A 23,685-nucleotide genomic window follows, 5' to 3' on the forward strand; every position below is an offset into this window, starting at 1 on the left:
GCCTCCTTGCATTGGGATCATTTTTTGGGGGTACAAAGGGCCGACAGCTATCCAGATTAACATCTGCTTAGCACACTAACCCAGAGGAAGAGTTGTCTTACTCCAGAAATGCCAACCAAGCAGCATCATTGACCCAGCTGGGTCTTTTCTCTATCTCCAGGGGAATGGAACATCCAAAAAAGCTATGCCTGTGTCATATAATAATTCCAAAACCTTGAAATAATGCCTGAAGTCTTAGCATAGAGTGAGAGGTGGTTGCCTTAAGGAAAATGAAGTAATGTTATCAGAAAAATGTGTGTGTATGTGTGTGTGTGTTTATGTTGGTTTTGTTCGGGCAACGTGAATGATGCATCTCTTTGCTACTTGGTTGAGCAAATTAAGGGAATCTTGAAATATGGCCTCTTGAATGGGTTTTCTCTGATCCCCTTGATGAAAGATAATATGATGGGGTTGGTGGCTGGTGGGAGGATGGGGTACAGTAATTTAAACCATACTTATTTTCCTAAAGTATATGGGTACTCCAAGGTTTGCAGAATAATTCGTTGTGCTCATGGTAAGAAGTTCAAACATTGTCAGACTGCAGAAAAGAGTATACAAGTCACTTTGAGGCAGAATAGAAGCACATACACAGACACAAGATATAGAGATAGTGATGTGATATATATATGTATATATATATATATATATATATATATATATATATATATATATATATATCAAGCTGTGGAATTTTCCTACTCAAAGACTATTGCTTTTATTTAGAGATCTTTCAAATAACAATGTAAAAATTGGGGCTAGAGAGATGGATCAGCCTTTAAGAGCACTCACTGCTCTTTCAGAGGACCCAAGGTCAGTTTCTAGTACCCACATTGGATGGCTCAGAACAACTTGTTACTCAAGTTTCAGGGAATCTGATGCCCTTTTCTGGTCTTCAAAGATATTGCATGTATGTTGTAAATACAGGCAAGCGACCACAAACATATAAGTAAAAACTTTTAAAAAGTTAAAATAGCAACAAAATATGCTTGTGGTGGTTTGAATATGCTTGGCCCAGTGTGTGGCACTATTAGGAGGTATGGCCTTGTTGGAGTAGGTGTGGCCTTGTTAAAGGGAGTATGTCACTGTGGGGGGTGGGGGGTGGGGGGGAGGCTTTGAGCCCCTCCTCCTGGCCACATGGAGGCCAGTCTTCTGTTTGCCTTTGGAACAAAATGTAGAACTCTCAGCTTCTACTGCACCACGCCTGCCTAGTTGATGTCATGTTCCCGCCTTGATGATTATGGACTGAACCTCTGAACTTGTAAGCCAGCCTCAATTAAATATTGTCTCTTACAAGAGTTGCCTTGGTCATGGTGTCTGTTCACAGCAATAGAAATCTAAGACAATGCTTAAAGTTTGAGCCTTTCATTATTGTTTACTCTTCCCCAGATACTCCTGGGAGACTATAAACATTTGCTTATGGTTTTACATGCCATATGGTAAATATTTGTCAACTTCCTGTGTAATGCCTGGGACTTAAGGTTTTACATGATCAGCTGTAACCCTATCCCGTGTACCTCAGGAACCACCCTATGATCTCATTTAAACGCTCTATAAACCTTTTAAGATGGAACTTTCATGTCACCAAAATGGCTGTGATAAAGACGCTTACTCATGGCTTTCTTGAGCTGTGCACACCCACATCGGGGTGTTTCTTATCTTTACCTTGAATGATTCCCCAGAACTCTTGATACACCCTCACACCTCCTGCTTAAACCTATGGTTGTTTTGTCTTCCAGAGGGGCTGGAACAAACTCTCAGGGGTTAAGAGCACTTGCTTCTCTTGCAAGAGAATCTGAGCTCAGTTCTCCACAAGCACGCAGTGGCTCACAACAACCTGTAACTTCAATTACAGAGGATCCCACACTGGCAGCCTCTCAGGCACAAGGCATGCATGTGATGCAGACATAAACAGGGCGGAAACCGCACAGACAGATAAAGTAAATAAACCTGTACAATATTTCTTTCCAATAAACTCTAATTCAGCCGTATACTGGATCATCCCAAAATTCTTTTCTGTGGCAAAGCCACTTCAAATGTATATATTTGAATCTTAAATAAAATTGCTTGTCCTATAAATGGAAAACAAAAATCAAAGCAAAATCAAAACAACAACAACAACAACAACCACCTCAGCATCAGTTGAGAGGTGGTTTTCCAGAGAAAAGCAGAAGGATGCTAGAACTGTCTCAGTATTCCCCTGGGGCTGCTAGGGAAGCTGTGGCTGCTCTGGAACTGCTAGAAGACCCTGTCCCCTTATCCTGAAGAGGAGATCCTCAATCCCCCTGCCTCAACTATTTTAGCGTTGGATCACAGGCCTGCATTGATTATGAAGAGGCAACAGCCTTGCCCAGAGTAGAGACTATAGAAAGCCTTATTCTTTGCTTAGAAGTCTTTACCCAAATGGTGGTAGGTGGGGGAATCCTGGAGAGCCAGACAGTGGTGCCTTGTAGATGCCCTGCTGACTCTGACTCTGAGGACAGGAGCTTGACTTCTGACTTTGCCTCTCAAATTAAAGGAGGCTTGATAATCTCTTAAGTCCTGGCCAAAGGACACTGATAAAATACCTCGATTTCATTTTATTTTCTTGTTTATTTGTGTATGTGTTAGCTATACAAACATGAACACAGGCCATAAGAACGTTCCACTTATATTTCCTCTCCCTCTCCCTCTCCCTCTCCCTCTCCCTCTCCCTCTCCCTCTCCCTCTCCCTCTCCCTCTCCCTCTCCCTCTCCCTCTCCCTCTCCCTCTCTCGCAGATCTTTCAAGACAGGGTTTCTCTGTGTAGCCCTGGCTGTTTTGGAACTCACAGAGATCTGCAGCCTCTGCCTCCTGAGTGCTGGGATTAAAGGTGTACACCATCACCACCCTGGCTTTGCTTATTCTCTAGAGACAGAGTCTCTCTCTGCATCTGTAGCTAGACTGGCAGCCAGCAAGCCTCAGGGAAGCTCCTGTCCCTGGCCTCACAAATGCTGGTCTTATGGACATACAGGATCACACCTGGACTTTTTTTTTTCTTATAGTGATGCCAAGTGACTGGGTCTCATCCTCCCACATTCAGTACTTGATGGTCCAAGTTGGCCTCAAACTCTCAGTCCTTTTGCTTCAACTTCCTTAGTATTGAATAATAGGCCCACATTGAATCTTGTTAATGGTTTATATATGCTTGGCCCAGGGGGTGGCACTATTAGAAGGTGTGGCCTTGTTAGAGTAGGTGTGTCACTGTGGGTGTGGGCTTTAAGACCCTCATCCTAGCTGCCTGGAAACCAGTATTCTGCCAGCAGCCTTCAGATGAAGATGTAGAACTCTCAGCTCTGCCTGTGTCATGCCTGCCTGGACACTGCCATGCTCTTGCCTTGAGGTTAATGGACTGAACCTCTAAACCTGTAAGCCAGCCCCAATTAAACATTGTCCTTATAAGAATTGCCTTGGTCATGGTGTCTGTTCACAGCGATGAAACCCTAACTAGGACAATTCTTCAGAGACAGCAGTCTTGCCCACTGTAGAGACTGCACACTTAGCATGACTTAGTTAAAGTACCTTGAGTTTCACACTCTGCAAGCTGTGTAAGGAGAGAAGAGTTCACTGTGGCTCACAGCTTGAGGGCACAGCCCATCATGGTGGGGGCCTGGCCCGGCAGCTGCTCACACTGCTCCTGTGTTCAGCTTCTTCTCTATTATCTTATTCAGCCCAGAAACCCTGCCCATGGACCGCTGTCAACTTTCAGGGTGGGCCTTCCCACTTCAGTTAACTGAATCGAGATAATCACTGATAAACATGCCCAGAGATTTGCTTCCACGCTGATTCTAAGTCACCAGTCAAGATGAGCCATTTAAGCCTACGAAGCCTATGTGAACCTAAGTCCCTTTATCTACCTGCTGGACCCTGTGCACCCGAGCTTGCCTTTGCTTTTGCTATGTGGGAGAGGGCCAGTGCCCTGCAGGAATGCTGTGCTGTCTTCCCTCAGCCCTTTTATCTCAGCTGAGGCCCTCACTCCCATCTGGAAGTTTGGACTCTGGCCTGGATCAATTAGAATTCCTTCAGCTCTTAACTGGCCTATGAAAATAGAAATTTATTGGTTTGGAAAACTGGAAGGTAAGTCCAAAGGTGATCCCAGGCAAAGGAGTGTCCCAAAGCCTGGAAGACTGATGTCTTCTCATTTCTTAGCTCTGATGAGAGCTTGTGCTGGCCTCCTTTCTGAAGCAGCAATCTCAGTGAATGGAACACTTCCATTCCCCACTGGTTCTGCCTGCAGTCCCAGAACTGAACCTTGCGGAGCTCCCTGCCCACTGGAGCTCCCTGCCCACTGGAGCTCCCTGCTCACTGGAGCTCCCTGCCCACTGGAGCTCCCTGCCCACTGGAGCTCCCTGCCCACTGTGGTCCAGTAAGGAGAACACTCCGATTGGCTAAACCTGGTCTCATACTCTCTGCAGACTTGAGGACTGCAGCCAATCCCACTTGAACTTTTAAATGCAGTCTCTGTGTTAGCTCTTCAAGGCCACGTCATGGCACAGTTTCTAGAAGAGGAAGGTTGCATACTGCATAGGTAAACTCAGTAGAGGACCACGCAAGGGTTTTTTGTTTGTTTTGTTTTGTTTTGTTTTCCTCCACAAATACAAGACTTACTGACTAGTAGTGGCTTAAAAACATTAAGACTCTTATCTCATATTGTAAGCTGTCTCAGTTGGCAGGCACACCAAAAGTTACTGAGTCCAGAGAAGCTCTAATCCCCCATCTCCCAACATGTCAACTTTTGATTCCCAGGTCCCTGAAAGTGATTGTCATTCTCAACACACATACTCACAGAACATTGAGAACAAGTGTAAATTGGTCAGTTTTTTTGTTTTTGTTTTTGTTTTTGTTTTTGTTTTTGGAGACAGGGTTTCTCTGTATAGCCCTGGCTGTCCTGGAACTCACTCTGTAGACCAGGCTGGCCTCGAACTCAGAAATCCACCTACTTCTGCCTCCCAAGTGCTGGGATTAAAGGTGTGCGCCACCACTGCCTGGCAACTGGTCAGTTTTTGTTGCCGTGATAAAACACTCAAGAACATTAGTTAAAAGGAGGAAAGATATACTTTGGCTGACAGTCTCAGACGTTTCTATCCATAGCTGCCTTTGGGTCTGTGGTAGGCTGAGTATCACAGAGGGCAATGAGTGGTGGAACAAACCTGCTTACTACACAGAAGCTGGGATACAGGGAGACAGCGAGAACTCTTTCTAGGGCATTACTGCAGTGGCCCATTTCTTCCAACCAGGCTCCACCTCCAAACAGTCCATTAAGTTTTGAATTTACCAATGGATCAGTCCATTGACTAGGCCAGAGTTCTGATGATCCAATATGCCTATCAGCTGCAACCACGTTTTCAATACGTGGGCTGTTGGGCCTCTGTGATCCAGACCGTAACAGTGCATCTGAGTGCCTGGCCAGGGTGATTAAAGATCCTTTGTGTCCCTCGCTCTATATTGATCATTGAGGAAAATGCTTGCCCTGGAAGAGCCTCTTTAACTGTCATTGATGGTACAGAGCTAGAGCTCTATAGCTACAAGAGAAGCTTGGATGTGCGGATCTCTGTTTTGTTTTTGAGGCTGTATCACAAGGCTTTGCCAAAACTGGCAAAAGAGGAGGGGACTAATAGCTGTGTGGTATACTGTCTTAGTTTGCTTCCTACTGCTAGGATGAACCCCACAACTGAAAGCAATCTGAGGAGGGAAGAGTTTTACCTCATCTAGGAATTCTCAGGTCACAGTCCATTACTGAGGGAAGTCAGGGCAGGAACTGAAGCTGGCACGCGCTTAGTGCCCAGGCTTGTGTTCATCTACCTTTCTCATACCTCCCGAGAACACCTGTCCAGGGGTACTACCACTCACAGTGGAATGGGCTCTTCCACATCAATCACTAATCAATAAAATAGCCCACAGACTTGCCTACAGGCCAGTAAGAGACATTTTCTTGATTGAGCGTCCCGCCTCCCAGATGACTCTAATTCATGTCAAACTGATGAAAAGCTAATCAGCAAATATATTATTTTAGTTTCATATAAAATATTTATTTTACTTTTATTAACTTGTGTCTGTATGTGGGTATGCTTGTGTGTGTTCATACACATGCACATGAGTGTATGAACCTGAGGAGGTCAGAAGAGGGTGTCAGATCCCTAGGAGCTGAAGTTACAGGCACCTGACATGGGTGCTGGGAGCTGAACTCAGGTCCTCGGCAGGCGCAGCTCTTCACTGCTCTTCAGTGCCCATCATTGATGAGCTTCTCTGTAGGCTTTGCTGAGTGTGGCAACAACACCCCCATTCCAAACATCCCCAACTCTCAATGGTTCATGCTGTAAATTTATTTCTTGTGGAAGCTCTGTGCTGTTATTATTCATGGGCAGATGTAACTCTGCTCCCTGTATTTCTGTCTTTGGAGCAGATACAGCACACTACCTCCTAGCAAAGGCTACGAACAGAAGAGCCTCAGGAAACACAGGCTCTTAAGGTTGTGTTTGGTCAGGCAGGACCCCTACTTAGTTGGTAAAAACTTAGACTAAAGTAACTACAGTTTTGTTATTTCCTAAGGAATTGTGGATTTGAGAAGCAGCTTAGCTACTATTTTGTTGCTGTAAGGAGACACCACGACCAAGGCAATTTATAAGAGGAAGCATTTAACTGGGGGCTTGTTTACAGATTCAGCGTGAGAGTCCATGACCATCATGGCAGGGATGACAACAGGTGGGCAGGCACAGCTCTGGAGTAGGAGCCGAGAGCTTACATCTGACCACAAGTAGGAGACAGCAGGAGTGAGAGACTGCTCCTGACATGGAATTTTGAAACCTTTGAGTCCATCCTCAGTGACACATCCCCTCCAACAAAGCCACACCCTCTAATCCTTCCTAAACAGTTCACCAGCTGGGAACCAAACATTCAAAGTATGAGCCTCTTGGGGGCCATTCTCATTCAAACCATCACAGAAGGGCTCAGCTGAACCTCTGCTCCAAGGGGCATTGGCTGCGTTTGATGTGCAGAGAGGCTACCCTGGAGAGTCTAGAGCAGAGGTTTTCAACGTGAGTCAGGACCCCTAGGCATTGTCAAGAGAACCTTTCACAGAGGTACCTAACAGCACTGGGAGACCCTAACCCTAAACCTAACCTAAGACTCTTTGCTTTTAGATTCCTGGTGGTGTCTTGTGGTCTGTGGGGACCCTCTGATCTGTGCATAAAAGTGTGTATGTGTGTGTGTGTGTGTGTGTGTGTGTGTGTGTGTGTGTGTGAGAGAGAGAGAGAGAGAGAGGTGGGGGAGAGGCGGGGCACATGAGCACAACAAGCATGTGGAGGTCAGAAGACAGCTCCCCTACTTTGTCAGCAATATTGTTGTTGTTGCTGAGATAAAGCATCATGACCAAATGTAACTTGTCGTGGAAAGGGTTTATTCAGCTTGCAAGTCCTGATCATCACTGAGGGAAGTCAAGCCAAGAATGCAAGCAGGGCAGGAACCTGGAGGCAGGAGCAGGGCAGAAACACTACTTAACTGGCTTGCTTTGTGATTCGCTCAGTTTGTTTTTCTATAGGACCCAGGACCACCTGCCCAGCAGTGGCACCACCCATAGAGTGGGCGGGACTCACAGCAATCACTAATCAAGAAAATGCCCGGAAGGCTTCCTACAGACCAATCTGATGGAGAGGTTTTCTCAATTGAGGTAACTTCTTCCCAGATGACCCAAGCTTGTGTTTTATTGACAGAAAAATCAGCCAGCATGACAACTTTTGAATGTTATTCCTTATGAGATACCCTTTTTTTTTTTTTTTTTTTGAGACAGGGTTTCTCTGTATAGCCCTGGCTGTCTTGGAACTCACTTTATAGACCAGGCTGGCCTAGAACTCAGAAATCCACCTGCCTCTGCCTCCTGAGTGCTGGAATTAAAGGCATGCACCACCACGCCCGGCTTTTTTTTTTTTTTTTTTTTTTAAGTGAGACAAGGTCTCTTACTGTCCTGGGACTCACCATATAGGCTAGGTTTGCTGGTCAGGGAACTGGCTCTTTCTGCACCCCCAACACTGAGATTATCAGAGTGTTGCCACCATGCCTGGCTTTCTGGTAGTTAACTCAGGTCCTCATGCTTGTCAGGCAAGCACTTTACTGATTGAGATATCTCCCGGACCCAACTTTATAATCATAAAAAGGCAAAAAATGAAATAGAAAGGTAGATATGTTTCAATTTAACTGTAGCTTTGCCCCAGACCTCCATTCCCAGCCCTCATTACTGTCAAGTGTTCTGCATTGGGCAGCGAGCCTCTGACATAATAAATAATAAATTAAAGGGAATGTTAAAGTAGGTCTTTGACACTTACAAATTGGTTTGATAAAATGAGATCCTGTGGACTTCCCATTAAAACAGCAATTGGCTCAGTGTAAATTGAAGTAGGGCCTTGAGCATGAAACCTAAGCCATAGCAGGTGATTACCCCCACGGTCTCCTCCCTTTGACAGTTCTATTTCACTTACCCTCAAGCCTGGGGAAAACTGAAGGCATGTTCTAACTCACTGCTATAACCTTCACTCAAGTGTTCCCATCCATCAAGGTCCCTAAACCCAACATAAAAAAATGCACTGATCCTTTCCAGTGAACGAGTGGGAAGCGTTGGCTTTAAAGATCGCCTGACAGGGTCTGTCTAGTTCCTGTTCCAGCAGATTCTCAGCCATTCAACTCAGAAGGGATACAATATCCCTTTTTAGGTCACTTGTGAGGGACTGCCACAGCTTTCTCAGCACACAGAGGCTTTGCAGAACCCCGGAGGCACTGTGGACCTTCCTCAGGAGCAGAAGCCTGAGTTCACGTCACATCCTCTCCTGAGGAGACTCCCTGGACCCACTCACATGACCCACTAACTTAGTGCAAGTTCATCTTTTGGGGCTTGGGTGGCAACATATTTCACAAAGTTTACTTTCGAATCAAAATGCAGCTGTCTGCATATCGTGCTTGCCTGGGGGTGGGGGACGGGAGGGAAAAGGAGGATGGGAGCCTCTGGCGGGAACGCAGAGGCAAACTGTCTGTACAACACTGAAGTCTCTTTAGTATCAGTAATTAGTATCAGTAATTACAACAAAGCCACCAGGCATTTCCAGCATCTTTTAAAAAATTCCTCCTTAGAGAGTCTGGCCACCTCTTCTCATACCTTCGTGAGTTGTCAGATCAAGATTTGGGATGCAAAATCTGCCCTCTCAACTTCCTGCTGAACACCACCAGAGCGGCAAAGGATGAGCTATGGAAGAAGGAGCTGTCCTGGAAGAAGGGGCTGTCACAGGCCCTGAGCCCCTGATCCTCCACTCCGAGCTGCCTGCTGTGTGGTCTTGGTCATGGAGAGAGCCTGACGCTAACACAACATGGCTACTATATCGCTTACTATTCAGGTCACTGTGACCAAGTACCTGACAGAATTAACTTAGGGGAGGAAAGATTCATTTTGGCTCATGGTTTCAGAAGGTCTCAGTGTATCATGGTGAGGAAGACACTGTGGTGGCTCCTCCTATCACGAAGGATCAGGAAGCATAGCCCGGAAGTAGGGGCTGCATTAGAAGCTCCAAAGGCTCACATCTAGTGACCAGCTTCTATAGGCTAGGTCTGACCCCATTAAGTCTTCACAGCTCCCTAAAATAGTGCCACCAGCCGGGGAGAAGGTATTCAAGACAGGAGCCTGAGAGGGGAATTTTAGATTTAAGCTAATAGTTGTCAAGGTCTCCAAGTTAGAATCTGAAGCAGGGCTCCTGGCTTTTTCTGCCTTCAGAAGGAGAGTTCCCTTAGGCTCAGTCCTGTGCCAGATGCCAGGATGGTGGAGGAATTCATGTCTTTCCCAGAACCCTCTGCTGCCTGGAAACCCCCTTTGAGTGAGCTGAGTGAACAATGATGGAAGTACGGAGACTGTGAAAGGCACTGCTGACCGCTACATCAGGCAGTGCTACAGTGCACTGCCACCTCCTGCCACGCAGTAGTTAACCTGTGTTTGTTAACTACTTTGCCCATCGATGAGATTAAAATACCTGCAAACCCAACTTATGGAGGAAAGGGATTGTTTTATCTTATAGGTTACAGTCTATAATTGAGGGAGGCTGGGACAGGAATTCAAAGCAGTAACCTGAATAGACCCATAGAGGAATATTGCTTTTTGATTTGATCTTCCAGGGTCACTCAGCTTGCTTTCTTATTTAGCCCAGGGCCATCTACTTAGGAGTGCCACCACCCACAATAGGCTGGGCCATCCTAATTAATTAGCAATTTAGAAATGACTTACTGACATGGCCATAGGCAAACTTGATTGACATAATTAAAAAAATTATGCGTGGGTGTTTTGCCTATATGCATGTCTCTACACTACAAGCACGCACAGTGCCCATGGAAGCCAGAGGAGGGTTTCACATCCCTTGGTACTGGAGTTACAGATGGTTGTAATGTGGGCACTGGAAATTGGACTTGGGTCCTCTGGAAGAGCAGAAGTACTCATAACCACTGTGATATTCTTGCGCGCGCTCGACTGGCCAGGAAGAACGACGCTGCAACAGGATCCTTCTGCACACGTTTATTGGGAGAGCTTGATTGTAGAGGCGAAAAGACCTCGAGCCCAGAACTGGTGCTGCTTTTATAGGCCTAGGACAGGCGTTCTCTCTCATCTGATTGGTTAACTTGTCTCTCATCTGATTGGTTAACTTGTCTCTCATCTGATTGGTTAACTTTTGTCAATTCTCAAAACCTCACCTTGGCAAAAGAACCTTTACTGGCTATGTATGTGTGGTGGCCAGCTGTAGCCAACTGCCACTCTGCAACTGCCACTCTGTAACTGCCACTCTGTAACTGCCATTCTGTAACTGCCACTCTAACTGCCACTCTAACTGCCACTCTGTAACTGCCACTCTGTAACTGCCACTCTAACTGCCACTCTAACTGCCACTCTGTAACTGCCACTCTGTAACTGCCACTCTGTAACTGCCACTCTGTAACGGCTTCCCACATGATATCTCTGTAGCCCCCATAGTCTCTCTTCAGAAAAACAAAACAAAAACAAATCAGACCAGGCCAAACCCAAATGGAGGTTTATTTATCTCTTATATAAACGTTGATATCTCTGTCGTGGACGTCTGTTAACCTACCAGGCTCCTTCCACATCGTTGCTCTGACACTCTGAGGAAGTTTCTCTTTTTCATGTGGTCTGAGATCACAGTCCAGCCAATGGCAAGGGAGGAGAGGCTGAAAGGAAGGGAACACACTTTCCACCGAGGTGTGCACTGCTTGGATGTTGCACACTTTCCACCGAGGTGTGCACTGCTCAGATGTTGCACACTTTCCACCGAGACGTGCACTGCTTGGATGTTGCTCGAATCACTTCCTCTCACGATGACTAGAACTTAGCTGAGCTGATGCATGAGGGAATGGGAAATGAGATCTTTTCTGAAAGTCCTGTGTTTTAGGACAATGGCCTTAGTTAAGTCTTCACGGTCGGTCAGTGAGGTTAAAACTCACTCATCCAGGGAATTACTTCTGCTGGTCACCTGTAATTGGCTCCATTGGAAGCCTCTAACACTGTAATGATGGCATTGCCTTAAAATAATCTTTTCTTGATGACCTTTACAGGGAGCTTGTTTGCTTAAGAGCAGAGACCATAACTACCTTTCTGCAACTGGTAGTTGCCCGGTGCCCAGTATCCAATAGGCTTTTATTGAAGGAATCGAATAGGGAGCTTGTACTCACTCTGGACATAATATACATGTAAACTTTTGTTTTAAGTGATTACCAAAGTTTTTCTAATAGCCCCATTTCTCTAAAACTATCATTTAAAATGCTATGTGTGTGTGTGTATACATAGTGTATTAACTTTAAAGACAACAAGATGGCTACTTTTTAATGCGGCCAAATCTTCAGTATTACCTCTTTTATATGTGTGTGTGTGTGTGTGTGTGTGTGTGCGTGCCCATGCGCATTTGGAGGTCAGAGGCTGAGCAAGGTTGCTTTTCTCTACCATTCTCTATGTTTTTGTTTATTCATTTACAGAGTTGTATTTTTATTTTATTGACATACATGCGTGGATGTCTGTGTGTGGGTTCGTGCATGTGAATGTGAGGCTGATAGAGGCCAGAAGAGTGCGTCGGATCCCCTAGGACTAGAGTCAAGTGAGTGCTGGAGACTGAGCTCGGTCACTCTGGAAGCAAGAGCTCTTAACTCTGGCTCCCACTCTCTCCCTGAATCTGGAACTCACTGGTTGGCTCAGCAGGTTGGCCAGCAAGCCAGGAGGTTGGTTGGCCAGGGATCCTGCTGTCTCTGCCTCTTCAGCACTGGGAATCTCAAGCTCAGGCTGCTGAACCTCAGGCTGCTGAACCTTCACTCGGGTTCTGGGGACTGAACTCACCTCATGCTTATGTGACAAGCACTTTCCCGACTGAACCATTTCCCATCCCCCTTAGTGTTTACCTTTAAAGTGGGCTGGGTGCTTGCCTTAGCTCCAAGCTCTGACTGTGGAGTAATACTCTCAAGGTCATGCAGCAAGGTCAGCCATGATGCTGGGCTTACTCTTAATTGCTTAGCCCTTTTGTGTGTTTGGGAAATTGCTGGGTTCCAAGCAATCACGTATGTTATTTTTTAATTAAAATTTTCTCCAATTTTACATTTGAATTTCTGTAACTGCACTTCCGCGCACTCTAATTTAATATTTAAGGGGTGAGTGTGTCACTTCCTAGCACAAAAGTAATTCACAAAAGATGTTTAATTTCATTGCAGACTATCAACTTCTCATTGAAAACTCTACCAATCTCCTGCCTGACGCTGAGTGATATTTTTAGACTCAGTTTTGAATGAATGATTAATTAATTATTAATATTCATGAATTCTCTGGCATGCCAGGTACTGGGGAAAAAGCAAGGATTCTAGAAACAAGCAGGAAACCATCCTACTGCGATTGGCTTATATTCCAGAGAGGTAGAGAGGCAGAAAGAGGGCAAATCAATCAGTGTTGTGAATACAGGGAGACAAGGCAGTTTGGCAACTGTGCAATATTTATATTTCTTTGTGGGCTTCATAGATGTGTACAATGTATTTGATCACACCCTCCCCATTCCCTTCCTCCAACTCTCCTGGACCCTAACATATCATCCTCCCAGCCTCATGCCCTGCTCCTTATCCTAGCTCACCAAGTTCATTGGAGCTACCTATATGTTCATAGGTATGGGGTCATCTGCTGGAGCATGGACAACCACCCAGGGACTAAGAAAATGATCTTGCTTTCTCTCTGTAGTCATCAGCCACCAATAGCTCCTCAGGGTTGGGCCTCCAGAAACAGGGCACTGTTGAAGAGAAATTGAGGGAGAGAGTGACTTAAACTTGATCCTTCTGGTCTTGGGTATATGGGCATATAAAATAGGTATACAAATAGAACACTTGCTGATAAGTAATCATTAAGAAATGACTCTTTGATGAATATGTAACCTCACCGTCTATTAAAATAAAAACAAAATTTCATACTAATGTAATTATCTAATACAATAAAATTCAATGACACACCAATTTTATACTTACATAGTGAGGGAAGATAGTAGAAAATCATGAAAAGTTTTTGTTTATATAACAAACCGATGTGCTTCTACAAGAACAGGAAACTTCGTATGTATAGTAGGCACACTAAAATTCATAGCACAGGACTGGGGAGACAGCTCAGTGAGGCAGAGTGCCTGCTGTGTGTCCCAGATGGATTTTTCTTATCAACTTGACATGAGCTTGGGACATCTGGGAAAAGAGAACTTCAACTGATTGACCTAATTTTTTCAGAGACAGGGTCTCACCTGTAGCTCTGACTGTCCTGGCACTTATTATGTACAACAGGCTGGTCTCCAACTTATCGAGATCCATGAGACTTCAATTGAAAAGATGCCTCCATTGGATTGGGCTGCAGGCAAGTCTGTAGAGCATTTTCTTGATTGATGGTTAATGCCAGAGGGTCCAGCCTGTTATGGGTGGTTCTGTTCCTGGGCAGGTCGTCCTGGGCTATGTAAGAAAGTGAACTGAGTGAACCATGAAGAACAAGCCAGCAAGCAGCTCTCCTCTATGGCCTTTGCTGCTTCAGTTCCTGCCTCCGGGTTCTTGTTTTGAGTTCCTGCCCTGACTTCCCTCAGGAAGGACTGTACTGGGGAAATGTAAGCCGAAATAAACCATTTTCTCCTTAGTAACTTATGTTTTTATTGTCTTACCACAGCCATTCAAAGCAAAACTGAGACACCATGAAAATGTGTACCAAGCCAGGGCATGGCCATGGGAACCAGCAACCATAACATTGTGTGGGGCAGAGACAGGAGGTCACTGGGGCTTGCTGGCTGCTGGCCTGGCCCAAGGTTCTGTGAGAGACAGACAGTCTCTGTTTCAAGGGAACAAAACAGAGACTGATGAAGTAGGGCACCAATATCATCCTTTGGTATTTTTATGTGTGCACAAACCTGTGCATCTGCACACCCACCCCCAACTCTCTCTCTCTCTCTCTCTCTCTCTCTCTCTCTCTCTCTCACACACACACACACACACAGAGACTAAGATAAATGATGGTCAATGGTCTCAAGCCTGAGTGAAGCGTTTCAGGTGCTGTTCATTGACACCAAGTGTTGCAATGACTATGGAAAGTACAAAGTATATCTGTGTGCTTAGAACCAAGGCTGCCATGAAATTGCTGATTAGCCATGACACATACTGCCAGAAAACACCAAGGATCCATTACACTTTTAATTTAGAACTGATTTTTGGTTGTGCCTTCAGAAATGATTCATTGTTGCCAAGTTTGCCATCCCACATTTATCTAAACGCTAAGGTGGTCAGAGATCTGAGTGGGTGGGGCCTGAAGGCTAAGAGTAAACCTTTTTTGGAAGATCTAGAGGAAGAGCCTTCTAGCCAGATGGAACAACAGGTGCAAAGGTCCTGAGTTGGTACCGACAAGTATTTGGTAAATAAGGAAAGGCAGTTGAGAGATACATTGGAGAGAGAGGTGGTGACGCCATACTACAAGGGCAGGATAAGGAGTCCGATTATTCTAAAAGAAGTGGAGACTGGAATTAAGTTGGGAGAACATAATCTGTTTTGAACAGTTGAAAGTTATGTTAGCTGCTGTGTAGAGAATAGGTGAGGAGGCTAAAGTGGAAGTAGAGTTTGGCAATCCCTCAATAAGTTAAGTGTGGAATTATTGTATGATCTGGCAATTCCATCCAGTTTTTACATACCACAAAGAACTGAAAACAGGTGTCCAGGCAAACATGAATGCATGTGCAATTATTCCAGTTTTGCTTGAAGTGCTCAAAAGTTAGAAGTAACTACAGCGTCCACCATCACACGAACAGACAACAGACAACAAATGTGATTCATCTACATAGTGGAATATTATTTAGCCATCCAAAAGGGTAAAAACACTATTCTACAACACAGCTGAGCCTTTGTCACATGTGCTAAATGGAAGAAAACAGGCATGAAGAAGACTCATGATTTCATTCATATGCAGTGTCTAAAACATTAATAAAGCAACGGTGACCAAAAGATGATTGTTGGTGGTTCGGGGTGAGAAGAAACAGTAAGCAGGTAGAGGCTACTGCAGTAGTTTATGTGGGGAGGATGATACGATGATGTTCAGAAAGGCACGGGGCCACATAGACTCATGTGTTTGAACATGCCTGTGGGCGCCAGGGAGTGGAATGTGATGGTTTATACATGCTTGGCCTGGGGATTGGAACTATTGGGAGGTGTGGCCTTCTTGGAGTAGGCATGTCACTGTGGGTGTGGGCTTTAAGACCCTCATCCTAGCTGCCTGGAATCTAGTATTCTGCTAGCAGCCTTCAGATGAAGATGGAGAACTCTCAGATCCTCCTGTATTACTCCTGCTTGGATGCTGCCATGCTCCGACCTTGATGATAATGGACTGAACCTCTGTACCTGTAAGCCAGCCCCAGTTAAAAGTTGGCCTTATAAGAGTAAAAAGAAGAAGCAATGATGGAATCTGGGCTTGCATACACAGAGAATGACACCTCCTGCGGGTGAAGGAAGATTCCAGGCAAGTACTAGGTTTTGGAGATGAAGAGTTTTGTCCATACTCTGGTGAGATCATCTTTTTTTCTTGAAGGGTACCCATTGAGGAGTCTGTGAGAGGCAGCCACTTATCACCCTGCATCAATAATGGAAAGTTAGCTCATTTTGAGTAAAAAGATTCAAGTTTTCCTGGTTACCTGGGCAATTCTCTTTTTGTGTGTGTAGAATGGGCTGTCTTAGCTAGGTTTTCCCTTGCTGTGAAGAGACACCATGACTGAGGCAATTCTTATCAAGGAAAATATTTAACTATGGCTGCCTCATAGTTTCAGAAGTTTAGTCCATTATCATCATAGGGGAAGCATGTTTGCTTGAAGGCAGACATGGTACTGGAGAAGGAGCTGAGAGTTCTACTTCTTGATCTGCAGGCAATCAGGAGACTGGATTCCACCCTGGGTGGAGCTTGAGCATAGGGGACCTCAAATCCCACCCCCACAGTGACACACTTCCTCCAATAAGACACACCCACTCCAACAAGGCCATGCCTCCTAATAGCGCCACTCCCTATGGCCAAGTTTTCACACACATGAGTCTTTGGGGGCCACACCTATTCAAACACCACAGGGCTCTGCAGACATATAGTAAATGTGAACAAACTTGCACTTTGAAATTATGCAAAAATAAAAGAGGGATCCTTAGCTCCAGATAACTCCAGGGAGCTGCCAAGTTAGTGTTGCCTTTTCGATGAGAGAATAAAATGAGATAACCCAATCCTCTGCTGTGGCTGTGTCAGAGAAACTGGTTACAGTTGTGTGTCTGTCATAGTAACTGGCTACCACTGTGCGTCTGACACAGTTACTGGTTGCAGTTCTGTGTCTGTCACAGTAACTGGCTACAATTGTGTGTCTCTCGCAGTAACTGGTGATAGATGTGTGCCTCTGTCACAGCAACTAGCTATAGTTATGGACCTCTGCTTCAATAACTGCAGTTGTGTGTCTGTCACATTGATGATTATAGTTGTGACTCTGTGTCACAGTAAGCAGGTATAACTGTGTGTCTCTGTCACAGTAACTGGTTATAGTTGTGGGTCTCTGTTACAATAGCAATCTAGCGCTATGCCAATTCCAGAAGTAAGAATGATTTCCAGGCCTGGAGAGACCGCTCTGCAGTTCAGAGTCATTGTTGTGCTTCTGGAGGACACAGTTCTGTCTTGAGTGCCCAAGTCAGGGGACTCACCATCACCTCTAATTCCAACTCCAGGGGATCCAACCCCTCTTTTGATATGTGTAGGCCTTTGTACCCATGTATATGCACCCCCCCACACACTAACATTTTATTTTTTACTTTTTTGAGTTTTTGAGAGAGAGTTTCCCTGTGTCGCTTTGGCTGTCTTGGAACTCACGGTGTTGATCAAGTCAACCTCAAACTCACAGAGGTCCCCCTGGCTCTGCCTCCTGAGAGCTAGAATTAAAGTTGTGTGCCACCACTGCCCGATTCACTTTTTTTTTTCCATTTTAAAAACATTATTTCTTGTAACTTCCAAACTTTTCTCCTTTTACCCTTTTTTCACAAACAGAATATTGAAATTGGTCAGGAAAAAAACCCATACTTTTTTCCTCCCCTGAGCTGGCGATGGAGCACAGGGCCTCACGCATGTTAGGTAAGTACTCTTACCCTGGCCAACATCCCCAGACCTTCTGAGAGTTTATGCATTATATGCAAATTCACCATATGTCTTCCAAACCTGCTCTGAGCCCCTTTAGCTTAACTAAGAGTGTGCCACCAGCACTCTCCAGCAATGTAAAACTAGCATCTGTATCCTTAATGTGTCCATTTCTCTCAGGCACCTCAGGGTTGGTGTTCAAGGCCTCTCTACAATAGCTGTAGCTGATAACATTGAGGAGTTTGCCGTTCTCCAGATGCCAAGAAGTCTACTGGGCTCTGTCTCCTAGCTGAGAATAAAACTCACCCAGCAGGGGGGGGGCAACATTGTTGCAATCTTCAGATAGAGTCTGGTGGGGATTGGCCAGCCGGTTGTTTCTCAGCAGCTCTGAAAAATGGCTTCATACAAAGTTACAAGCCGTGTGAACTCTGAGCAGTGGGAATCGAAGCCAGGGGATCTGCCTTTCACTTCTAGGCTTCTTACACTATTGTGGCTACTGGAGATGTTTGTGTGGTGAGCATCTTCCACCCAGCTCTCAATATTCCTGCATCCTAGCATTCACCCTCCAGCCTTGTCTCTTGGGGTTTTTGTTTTGTTTTTATTTTTTATTTTTAAAAAATTATGTGTAAGTGTTCTGCTGCATATACATCAACATGCCAGAAGAGGGCATCAGATCCCTTTATAGACAGATGGTTGTGAGCCACCATGTAGTTGTTGAGAATTGAACTCAGGACCTCTGGAAGAACAGCCAGTGCTAACCTCTGAGCCATCTCAGCAGCCCGTCTCTTGGGTTCTTTCTGCTGACGACTGCATACTCAGAAAGGAGGGCATGTTGGTTCTATGCTAGAGTGTAAATCACAGTAAGGCACCTGCTGTGCCTCTGACCTTCCTTTCTTATCTTTTTGTGTTTGTGTGTACATGTGCATGTGTGATCAGAGCTTAGATCAGATGTCTTTCTTAATGACTGTTCACCTTATCTTTTGGATACGGAGCCTCTCCCTGAACCTGGGATTCACCAGTGTGACTAGACTACTGGCTGCCCAGTGGGCTCCAGGGGGTCTGCTTGGTGGCTGCAAGCCACACCTGACTTTTATGTGGTGCTGTGGATCCAAGCACATATCCTCATAGGTACAGAGCAAGCACTTTATTGACTGAGCTGTCTTCCCAGCCCCTTAACCTCTCACTTTGATGAGCTCTCTACAGTAACCCCTGCAAAAGAGTACATTAGTGAAACACAATCTCCTGCTGGCGTGGTTGGCATCACTTACTTTATTTCTGCTGTTGCACTTGGCTGTGAGCTGCCTGGGTCCCAGCTTGGAAGCTACATATCATCCATCATTTGGAAACTCGACGCTGCAGCTCCATCTTTCCGTGCTGCTAAGAATGTCTTGTGTGTGGCTATCTTGGGGTTCTCTACCCTTTGTACAAACTTTAGGAGGCATTTTCAGTGGTTGTTTAGTGAGCAGCCTCTAGGACCATACTATTGGGATTCAAGATTCAACTCAAGTAATTGTTATTGGCCATGGGACTCTGGGAATTACATCTAGTGTCTCCATGCCTCAGTTTAAAGTCCATGCAGTGGGGATAATTATACTATCTACCTTATGAAGCTGTCATAATTATGAATTTACGTAGGTTCTTTTCAGGCACACAGACCATTTTGGAGCGTATGTGCATCTAGAATGAAGAGAGCAAGTTTTGTCTGTCAAGAATATACAGTAAATGCTCTTGGCTTTGAGGACTGTGATATTTCTGTTACCACTGTTCAGTTTTACCTTTGTCGTGTGAAAGCCGCCTCGAATCAAAAGGAAATGAATATAAAAAGGGAAGTTCCAAGAAAACTTTATTTAGCCAAAGCCTGGTGGTGCAAACCTGTAGTCCCAGCTGAATGGGAGGTCGAGGCAGGTAGATCACAAGGCCTGCCTGGGCTATAGAGTGAAACCTGTCTCAGTATACAAGGTTTTTGTTTGTTTGTTTGTTTTTAAAGGATATAGTTCAGTGGTGAGTGTTAACCTCACACATACAAAGCCCTGGGTTCAATCCCTAATAACCCCCCTCCACCCCACAAAAACACAACAATAAAACAAGACCTCTATTCATTCTGTGACAGGCAATGTTGGCACACTGCCTGTAGGTTGCTGACACCTGAAAGAAAACATCCTTTCCTCTTGAGCCTATTTTATCAGCCCCACTCAGAGGTTTGCAGGCACCCTCTAGTGGAAGCATCTAACATAGCAACCATGGTTTAGCTCCACAAATACAAGCCAGTACAGTAGCAGGCTTGTGTATGGCAGCATCAATCAACTAACCAGGTTGTGCCATCTTTACCGACAGGCAGTTACCAACTGTATAAAGCTGGAATATGTATTTCCCATGTCACTCTATTTAAATGTGTATAGTATCTCTGATGGCTATTCTCGGTTGTCTGGAATAAAACACGATTCAGAAATGGAGGGCTCACTGGGCTCCAGATCTTGAGGCAGGAAGATAACATGTCTTTGATCTGGATCTTGAGACTGGAAGACACAGCTTTTGATCTAGATCCTAAGGTGGGATGACACAATCTTTGGATCTGGGTGGACACTGTGGTGGTTTGAATATGCTTGGACCACAGGAAGTGGCACTATTAGGAGGTGTGGCCTTGTTGAAATAGGTGTGGTCTTGTTGGAGGAAGTGTGTCACTGTGGGGGTGTGCTTTGAGGTCTCCTAGGGCTCAAGCTCTGCCCAGTGCAGAAGAGACCTTCCTCCTGACTGCCTGTGGATGACAGTCTCCTGCTGCTACCTTTGGAACAAGATGTGGAACTCTCTTCTTCTCCAGCACCATGTCTGCCTGCATGCTGCCATGCTTCCCACCATGATGATAATGAACTAAAACTCTGAAACTGTAATTTCCAATTACATGTTTGTTTTTATAAGAGTTGCCATGGTCATGGTGTCTTTTCACAGCAATAAAATCCAATCTAGGGTAGACACACCCCTTTAATTCAGATCTTGAGGCACATCTTTAATCTGGGCCGTACCTTCTGCTGGAGGCCCACATAAGAACAACGGAAGAAGGGAGGGGTTCACACTCATTTTGCAGCACATCTATGGAAGCCTACTTCTTCAGAATTCCAGCTTATACAACAGATCAGCTGAGTCTGAGCAACTACTAGATTCTTAGACTTCCTGTTCACAGCTGGCCATTGTTGGGTTAGTTGGACTGCAGCAAGTCTTTCCAATAAATTACACACACACACACACACACACACACACACACACACACACACACATTCCATAAGTTCTGTGACTCTAGAGAACCCTGACAAACACAATATCGACAAGGTATGTGGAACACAAATTAGTAAAGCCGTCTGTTTAAGGCCCACTCACCTCTGGGTATCAGCCATAGAGTGCCAGGCCAGTGGAGTGCATCTTCAACAAAGTGCCTTCTCCTTATTTTTCCTGGGCGCACCGAGTGATATCTCATTGGGAAGGCATAGTGTTCCTGTAATACACAAACACGTCACAGAAGCCCCCTGCTTCCTCTGAAGCCTGGAAGAAAAAGCCTCACCCCACCAGGTAGGCCCAGGTCCATCTGTGGACCTTTGGCACGGACAATCCACACCAGTGCTCCTCTTGAGCTTCAAACCTGAAAACTTTTCACACATATCTGATCCGCTGAAACCTTCCGTCTAACCCAATGTTATACCTGCTCCAAATGTCCCGTCTCTCAGGCAGAGATTTGATCTTTGAATTTGTCGTCTGATGATCTAGCCCAGCATGGTGGCCTTGCTGCGCGTCTTGTCTCCCTGCTGCCATCTGCCCATCCAGAGCCGCCCACTTCACTGACTGGAGTGTGGAAAGCAGGCTTTCCTCCCCCCCACCCCCCACCCCTTGGAAGATTTGGTTTGTGTTTCTGTCTTCTCAGAGTCCTAACTTCCCCCACAGGAATGTCTTAATCTAGAATTTTCTATTGCTCGTTCAGCCCTTTAACATCCCACAGCCCCGGGGGATTCAGCAGAGGATCCTGGAGGACCGTGTGAGTGAGCAAGGAAGGGAGGGGACAGAGCGCAGTCACTCCCTGGAGCAGCCCCTGTCTCCGGGGAGACACTTGGTGGTCACTGGTGCATCCTCGGCTTCTGAGCATCCCTTAGAATAAAGCCCTGAATCTGGAGAACTAATGAGCAGTTGCAAAGCTCCCTCCATTAATGGTGCAGTGTTGTGTTCCCAGTAACGAAGGCTGATTGGCACCACATTCAAATGCAAAGCTCAGTCTTTGTTTCTTACACCTAACCCTTTTTTATTTTTATATTTTCTAAATTCCTTTGAAAACAATGCTCTGGGGGTGCTGAGAGTCTCGGCTCAGTTGCATCTCTAGAATGGGGGTTGAGGTTTTGGTTCTTCAATTTCCTCCCCAAGTCTTCATTTTCTCAGTCATCAAGCAAACTACATTCATTTTGAGTTTCCGTTAAACTTAAGAGAGATGGTGGGTTCAGACGTGAATAGAATAGAAGCGAGTTCTGATCGTGTGTGGCTGATGAAGCAAGGCTCCTCCACAACAGCCCGGCTGGGAGCTGGGAGTTGGGAGTTGGGAGTTGGGAGCTGGGTCTCCTGCCCCTCCCCACTCAACTAGTCTCCTGGTCTCACAGTCTCCTGCTCTCCTTATCGATTAATTTAGATAAGAAATACCTAGGAGGGGCTGGAGAGCTGGCTCAGTCTATAAGCGGCTTGACATTCAAGCAGGAATACCAAAGTTCAATTTCTATCACCCATTTTTTTTTCTTTTTCCTATATACCCCTCCTTCTTGCTTTCTTTCAAATCCATAACTTTTTAAAAACATTTTCCAATTTTTTATTAGGTATTTTCTTCATTTACATTTCAAATGCTATCCCAAAAGTCCCCTACCCCCCCTCCCCTACCCACCCACTCCCACTTCTTGGCCCTGGCGTTCCCCTGTACTGGGGCATATAAAGTTTGCAAGACCAAGGGGCCTCTCTTCCCAATGATGGCCAACCAGGCCATCTTCTGCTACATATGCAGCTAGAGACACGAGCTCTCGTATTATTGTTCCACCTATAGGGTTGCAGGCCCCTTCAGCTCCTTGGGTACTTTCACTAGCTCCTCCATTGGGGGCCCTGTGTTCCATCCAATAGCTGACTGTGAGCATCCACTTCTGTGTTTGCCAGGCACTGGCACAGCCTCACAAGAGACAGCTATATCAGGGTCCTTTCAGCAAAATCTTGCTGGCATAAGCAATAGTGTCTGCGTTTGGTGGCTGATTATAGGATGGATCCCTGGGTGGGGCAGTCTCTGGATGGTCACCTCTGGCAGCGCAGGCTGTAATCCCAGCACTGGGTGGCAGGGACAAGGGACACACTAGCCAGCAGGCCTGGCCTAGGCACTACTACCCTGGCTGCTTGTTCTGCTCTCACCTATCTCCCATCCATACAGTTTTACAGACAGCACTGGTGATAAAAAATAAAATGAAATAAATGAATAGCAGTCAAACAACCCAAGCATTCTCAGAGTTTTGTTTCTTGTTTGTTTGCTTTTCTTTTTCTAAATGTGTTGCATTTATTTATCTAGTGTGGTCACGACGTGTGGAGATCAGAGGACAATCCGCTCAAGTCAGTTCGCTCCTCCCAACATGTGGATTTCCAGATCAAACCAAGCTGGTCAGGCTCGGCAGCCAGTGCCCTTCCCTGCTGAACCACTCACGAGCCCCAGTTGCTGTGTGTGTGTGTGTGTGTGTGTGTGTGTGTGTGTGTGTGTGTGTGTGTGTAGAGCTTGGTTATCTGTATAGCTCCCCTTCTCTCCAAGGCTTAGGAGCAATCACAGAAGAGGAGGTAGAAAGACTGTAAGAGCCAGAGGCGAAGGAAGCTTGGGGTGAGACAATATTTTCTAGATGTGACAGGACAGCTGCACCCAGGAACTCACAGTGACTGTGACTGCCTGCGAAAGGTTGGTACAAGATCAAACCAGTTCTT

The 23,685-nt window shown here is 45.6% G+C and overlaps 1 long non-coding RNA gene across 2 annotated transcripts; it reads right to left on the minus strand.

Moving 5' to 3' along the window:
* Positions 1-11,088: 11,088 nt before the first annotated feature.
* Gm29903 lies at positions 11,089-21,714 on the minus strand. 2 transcript variants are annotated; one of them, XR_869922.2, is made up of 4 exons: positions 21,407-21,714; positions 21,088-21,202; positions 13,841-14,042; positions 11,089-13,345 (listed from the first exon to the last, which is right to left on the minus strand). It is a non-coding gene; the product is annotated as a predicted gene, 29903 (long non-coding RNA). The 2 variants fall into 2 exon arrangements; XR_378475.2 differs by lacking the exon at positions 13,841-14,042 and having other exon boundaries at positions 12,726-13,345; positions 21,407-21,692.
* Positions 21,715-23,685: the final 1,971 nt, after the last annotated feature.

The sequence above is a fragment of the Mus musculus genome, chromosome 7, assembly GCF_000001635.26.
Source record: "Mus musculus strain C57BL/6J chromosome 7, GRCm38.p6 C57BL/6J".
Lineage (NCBI taxonomy): Eukaryota > Metazoa > Chordata > Mammalia > Rodentia > Muridae > Mus > Mus musculus.